General features: G+C 37.9%; 1 pseudogene; it reads right to left on the bottom strand.

Annotated features, from left to right (window-relative positions):
- Positions 1–1,166: 1,166 nt before the first annotated feature.
- Positions 1,167–1,569, bottom strand: LOC143658440 (ubiquitin-like protein 5 pseudogene; annotated as a pseudogene).
- Positions 1,570–7,337: the final 5,768 nt, after the last annotated feature.

The raw sequence follows: 7,337 nt of genomic DNA on the forward strand, positions 1-7,337 counted from the left end.
GAGCCTCAGTGGAAAGTTAGCTGCCTTTCCTCTGAAGAACAAAATAAATCTCCTTTATTAAAAGCCAATCCGTCTCTGGTGTGTTGCATTCCAGCAACTAGCAAACTAGAACAACAGGCAAAGTTTGAAAAAGAGGTCAATTTAGAATGAATGGCAAAAATGATCTGACTTCCCCAAACTGTTATACAGATTCTGGAATTTACCAAAGTACATATATATCAACCGATACTACCTTAATAAGGGGGTTTACTAAGGGAACAAAAATTATCTCATGTTGCCATCACCCACTGTCCCAAACACACCAAATACACGTTGTTTGTGCTTGATAGCATAGGTAGCTCCTTCAGTATATCTTAGTGGTTTAGTTGCCCATTCCCTCAACTAATTGGCATTCCTCTCATTTAATACATCAGTAAAATCTATTGGCTCCACCTTTAACATGTCTTTTGAGTCTGTAAGTTTGTCTCTTTTCCTCCTGTCCTCAACACCATCTTTTCCTTGATCAATTAAATGGCTTCCCTATTTCCACTCTTGACATCCCCCCCCCTACTCTCTACCACCCAAAATCTATTTTCAAAAGAGCAGCCAGAGCAAGCCTGTTACTCTTCTTCTCCAATCTTCATTGTCTTCCCATTTCTTATCTTAGCCTGCAAGTCCCTTTGTGACTCATCCTACTCATTAGCCTTAATTCCACTACGGTGGCCACCTCCCCCACAAGTACTTACATGTTTCTGGTTGTTCTGTCCTCCCTACATTGACTTCCTCACTGCTCCCGAAACATACAACCTGGGACCCTGTTCAGGGCTTTTGCTTGCTCTCCCTCTGTCTGGCATACAATTTTCCTAAATCTCTAGCTGGCTCCCTCTCTCTCTCGTTTCAGGTTGCTGCTCAAATGTCATCAACAAAGAGGCCTTCCTCGACTCCCCTAACTAAAATAACTGCATCCCTTATTCCCACTCCCAAGTCACATCCTAACCGCTTCCTGTTTCTTCATAGCCCCTATGTACCCTGGAAATTACATTAGATTTATTTGTTCATCTCTTTAATGAATGTCTTCCTGATAAGACTATAAGATTTTGAGGATAGGAACTTTAGTTTTTCTTGGTCATTTTTGAATGATCAGAGCCTCATGGCATGGACAATACATATATATATATTTTCAGTATCTAAGTTTTTATTAAACTTATTAATGTTTCAAAAATCAAGTTCCATACAATTGGGGGTGGGCAGCGAAGGGGAGAAGGGCAGGGGGAAGGAATTCTGCTGTATTGGTAATAAAGTTCCAGGTTCATCCCATCGTGGATTTCATAGTCTGCCAGCCACACGTGGTCCTTGTAAATTGTGTCCTTCAGGACAATTGTGTTCCAACGGGTGCTAGTCTGGGCTGCAATCAGCTCCTTTAGGTCGCCGGTGTGTCATCAGTGTTGCATTTAACGTGGACCTATACAGATGATCTTTGCAAACAACCTCGATCCTCCTGGCTGGAGCTTGAATCGCCTGGAAACTGCCGACGCCACAACCTCCTCGCTGGAGCGCTGTGGCCTGAATCGATGCTGGAAACCGGAACATCTACATGTATTTTTTGATAGCATAGCCATGTATGAATCATATGCCTGCCTTCCCCCCTAGACATTTCTTTGGGGGCACCAGACCAGAAATCTCTTGCCCTAGACACAGAAAACCCAAGTTTTCCAGGGTAGAGGAGAATCTCTCACTTGTCCAGGAGGGGAAATATTTAGAAAGAATGATTTATTTTGGAGAATATCAATGAAATATGGATGAAAAAGTTGGAAATAATGGCATATGTAATTGTGTGAAAAATTAGATACCGTTATATATTGTAGTAGCAGATACCAAAGTGTTTAAGAATAGTCTATAGGGGGAAAAGAAACTTCAATCTGTGGAAATTCATGAGTTATTAGGGATTTTTCATGAGAATTTAAAGAAAAGAATTAATTTTCTATTACGGTTTAGACCCTCTTGGATAGTTATGAGCCGTGGTCATGTGAGAATTGTTATCAAAACAAAATGTGTATAATAACATTTATATAAATAACAAAACATAGGAATAATAATTCCTTTGTTGCCATCTTTTGGAATTTTTCATGAGCAGTAGAGCCCCTCAAAAGTCAGGAGCGTTTTTCCCTAATGATAAACCTTTTGAACAATCAGCCAGGTAATGTGAAATATTTAAAGAGATGATTTCACTTACTATTCTCCTTGTATGAATAGTCTGCTAATATCTAATAGATGTGTCAAGGAAAAATTTTTTCCTGATCTAAAGCTTAAGCTTTCCTGTTCTTAATTTCACCCCATTACTCTTACATCTCCTAGTTCATGTTAAATATTCACTCTCCATTTTTAGCCTTGAACACTTCAGCTATGCTTCTGGAATTAGTGAACTGGATTAAAATTTTCTGTCTCTCTCTTGTCTTGACTGCTTCCTTTCCTTTTAAACTTCTTGGGGATTTTCTCCAGTTTAACTCCATGTTTCGGCAGTTAAATTGCTCAGTCCTGAGTCCAGCAGCCATTTCAAGGCAGTGATGTATCAAAGCTTGCTTCATTTCAGATGTAGCCAGGATTTGTCTGATTGTCTGCTCATGCCAGGTGTTAGGGCTGTCTCTTTTTGCATATCCTGTCTGATTTCGTCCCCACAGCAGACTGCGAGGTGGGGAATTGTTATTCTTACTTCAGAGATGAAAAAATTGGATCAGACAGAAGGCCTGAGTTTGAATCTCAGATCCATCTTACTGACTCCAAACCTATGATTTTTCTTCTGCTCTTCCATACAGCAGTAAGCTGGGAAAGTTCTTTTTGGCGCCATTTCACATTTTAAGCTAAGCTCTAATTGACTTTTTGCTCTAACTCCTAGCCTCATTTTAGAAATAATACTTTGGTCTTCTTTATGCAAATATTGTTTTATTTTCCCTCCATCAATTTCTTCCCCAGTCTTAACCCCCTACCCTGCGCTCATTTTCCCATCTTGTGTTTTAGGTTGTTTATTTTTGTCTACATATCTAACCTCTCTGGATTTCTTTGATAAATTTTCAGTCTTTATCAGTGTTTGCAATGCTTTCCGATATATTACCATTTGTGAATTTCATTAACAAGCTATTCACTCCCTCTTTCAGATCATTAATGAAGATGCTAAATGAAATTCAATCCACCAATCCCTGTGTCACCCCACTAGAAAACGTAGGTACTCAGAGGTTTATGATTATTCCTGTTCGTGACTCTTGAATCAGTTCCCAAATCAACTGAGAGTACTCATAGCCAAGCCAATTTCAATTAATTCTGCAAAAAGAATTTCATGAGCAAAAGCAGCACCTGCTTCTCTAAAATAAGATGGATCACTTGCATTCACTTAACCTACTAAAATTAAAGTTGTGTCCAGGTAGCAGTTACGGGTCATTTCTCTGGTGGTATCCAGCTTTCTTTTGAAGTTCTATTTACCTCATATTATCAGCGATCAAGAACAGTTTCTTAAATATGTCTATTTTTCAGTTCCACATTTTAAAGGGAATAAAAACTCAATATGAACATATGTGTTCTTAATCTTCATAATTTAGAAGATTGTTTGCTTTTATTTCATTTGCTTTCTTCTTGACAGCAGCTAATAATTTACCTGCATACAATTTATCCTGAAAAAAATTTTATGATCAGCATTGTTCAATAAAATATGTGCAGATTTTGGAATTAGCAGGCTTAAGTTCAAAATCTCTGCTCTGTTATTATCTAGTTGTTTGACTTTGGACAGATAATAATTTCTCTGAGTCTGTACAAGTTTCAGCGCATGCCTTTCATATAACAAAATTTATATAAACAATAAAAATGTAAGAATAATAATTCCTACATTGCTACTTTTCAGAAATTTTGTGAGGACTAGAATTGATGGAATGTAATAAATACTCCGCAAAAAAGTAGCCATTATTGATTTGAATATTTCTTCTTAATTTGCAAAAGTTTCTGTCACTAATCATATATTCAAATAATTAGGTTGCATAAATCAATTTAAAAGAGAGTCAGACATCCAATAAGAAAAAATAAGAAAAAACAATCAATCTCATTAGGAATTATTGAACATCAAATTAAAATAATGAAATTTTATTTTATAACTCTAAGATTTAATGAAAGTTCCACTGGTTATGACTTAGATTATCCAAATTGGTAAAGATGTTTGGACACAAGAACTCACAGACTGTTTGGGTGGAAGGTAAGGAACCATCATTTTCTCTGTGTTTTTAGTTGGCTTCAAAGTTGAATATTAGCATGACTTTATGATTTTTCCAACACGCCTACAAAATCTCTTATATGTGCAAAACCAAGTTCATTTTACAAGGATGTTCATTGTAGTACTGGTTATAAAGAAGTAGAAAGAAATAATTGATTAGAATGGATAAATGGATAGATAAGCTATGGCATATTCAATAATGAAATTTGAATGTGATTTAGGGATTAATTAATAGGAAAACCAATTGCATACCTTAACCAAAATAGGGATTCTTCTTTCCTCAATGTTAAGTCCAGAAGCAGGACTGCTTGTCATGGTAGTCCCACAAGACCTTCAAGAACCCATGCTTCTTTACTTCCCATTCTACCTTATCTAGCATGTAGCTCTTTTACTTGTGGTTACGATATGGATGCACCACCACCATGAATTCCACTCTCATTCTGGACAGGAAAAAAGTGAGGAAGAAAGAAACAAGGAGGAGAAGGTCACTGAGACATCAAGAAAGGAAAACTTTTCTAGGTAATACCACGCAGATTTTGCTTACTTCTTATTAGCTAAAAATGTATCACATATCTAAATCTATCTGCAAGGGGGTTTGCAAATATTGTCTAATTTTGCAGGGCACATGACTGCATTGAAAAAAATGTTTCTTTTAGTAAGAAAAAAGGAGAAGACATTGTGTTGGGTAGGTTTGGTTGGTGGAATTAGGTACCCTAACTTAGACATGTTTATAATGTTTTACATTCCCGTGGGCATGAACACAAATTAAATGGGATCACCTGAGCATGTCAGTTAAAATTCAGATCTGACCTCTTTGGATGAGGTTGGATCTTAATCTGGATTACTGGAGGCTTTATAAAGAGAATAAAATTGGAAGCCAGAGTCAGTAAATCCAGGAGGAGGGGCTGGGAGTCAAAAGTCAATGAACCAGAAGAGAGAGGAGCAGATCTGGCCATGTGAAGTGAGAGGCAGGCATACAAACCAAGGAAGCCCAAGGATGGGGCAGCCAGCACCAAGATGCTATAGACTTTGGGGAGAAAGTATCCCCTTGCTTGCCTCAGTTTTAGACTTCTCCTAGCCTGAAAGTGGTGGGCCAATAAATTCCCATTGCTTATTCCATCCCATTGGGGGGTCTTTCTCACGGCAATCTGTTGAACGAAGATAGTACACAGCTGGGAATGTTTGTTGCCTCTCTTTGGAAGTCAAAAAGAATGAACTTGATCCATATTTATCAACCTGATAAATCTCAGAAGCACAATTTAGGTGATAATTTAAGCCACAGAAATTACAGCCATGGTATGATACAATATATACAATTTAAACAAGACACAAAAATAGTAGCATCTGTTGTTTATGGATATATACATATGATACTAAAAATATAAAAATGTGTTTGGTATAACTGTAGAACTCAGAGGAAACAAGGGGAATAGTTCAAGATTGGCTTAAAGTGGGGTTTCAGTTGTTTCTTTACTGTGTGATTTCTAAGCAAAAGTTATGGGGTTAAATAAAACAAATAATTATGAACATATTTTCTGAAATCATGCATTTTAGAACCTGTTTCTCAATTATCCAAATTGAGTCTCATCTTCCAGGTGTCTATTTTCAATGGTTTTCTGCCTTTAGGATCTTTTCTGTTCCAAACGCTTAAAATATAAGAAATGGACCCCGAGGTGACAATCTAATTAAATTGATATAATCATTTTCCAAGAATGAAATTCATCATTTAAAATCCATAATAATATTCTGAAGAGAAAAATAATAAGAAAACATAAATAGGGATTTGCTCTTGGCGATCTATTAAAATATCTAATTTTGAGTAAAAATGAAGTTGTCAGTTCTTTATGTTTATCTAGTGCTCTCTGAACTTCGAAATTCTTAGAGAAGAAATTACGAAGATGAAAACCAAATGCCAGTTGATACAAGAAGACTACTTACTGGGCATTTTTGGGTAATATTTGTTGTGTTATAAAACCATGTTATGAAAATAAATTGTTATGCAGAGGTGATAAAGACTGCATGTGTCCCCCCACCCCCGCCATTCCTAAATCAAGTTTAAAGCCTAAAATATTTATTTGCAGAAATAATGAGACTATAAAGGCCAGTATAACTGATAAAAGCATTTATGTATGCTGGCCATTACCCTAATAATTTCTATCATTTATTTATACATTCATTCAACTAACTCGAATTAAACACTTTTTATAGATGAGGTCTTTGTAGATATTGGGAGTTCAGATATTACACAATTATTACTCCTGCACTTAAATAGCTGATGGAGAACAAGGACATGCAAAAAAAAAAAAAAAAAGATACAGTCAAAGGTTGGAAAAAAAGTGTCATTAACAGAGTTTGAGGAGAGTCTGTGAACACTTTTGAGGTCTGAGTTTGAATGGATTTAATTTGGTTCAGGACGGAGCAGCCTGGATGCCAGCAGGACATGGGTGGCACACCATATCAGGATACATTGACAGTGGATGGATAAAGGTCCATTTGCAAAGCGTGGGAAGGGAAGAAGGAAACTGCAAGGGGTAGTTCTGTACCACGGGGCTAGGAGTAGTTCGACCCCTACGTCCAGAAGGACAACGGGAGGAAATGGCCATCAGAATGGAGGGGAAGATTCTTGTCGAGAGGGCCCAGCTGAGACAAGCTGTACCTTTGGATCAAGGGACGTACAGCCTGAGGGGACCTGGCTGAGCCCAGTCCTGAGTGGTAAATACGGCTCTCTCCTCCGCCTCTCCCCCAGGCCTGCTAAGGATCTCCAGTGGCTGAAGACAGGCTGAAGCCAGAAAGCCCGAGCGCTCATGGCTGTCAGTTCAAACAGGTGACCCTCCTGGGGCAAAAATAGGGTGGAGAAGGGTGGAGGATGGATCTGGGCAAACAGACAATGCCTGACAGTGTGGTTTGAGCTGGACCTTGACCAATAAGAAGCAGCTCACAGAAAACGATGCCTTGGTAGGGCGTAGGGGCGGTGGAGAACGAGTGGTGATGGTGGCGGGTAGTCCTGAGGCCTGGCTGAGAAACAAAAGAAGGGAAAAATGGAAAGTTTTTTTTTAAAAATTTAATTTTAATCGTGGTAACACACATATAACACAAAGTTTCCCAT

This window comes from Tamandua tetradactyla, chromosome 16 (genome assembly GCF_023851605.1).
Source record: "Tamandua tetradactyla isolate mTamTet1 chromosome 16, mTamTet1.pri, whole genome shotgun sequence".
In the NCBI taxonomy this organism is placed as follows: Eukaryota; Metazoa; Chordata; class Mammalia; order Pilosa; family Myrmecophagidae; genus Tamandua; species Tamandua tetradactyla.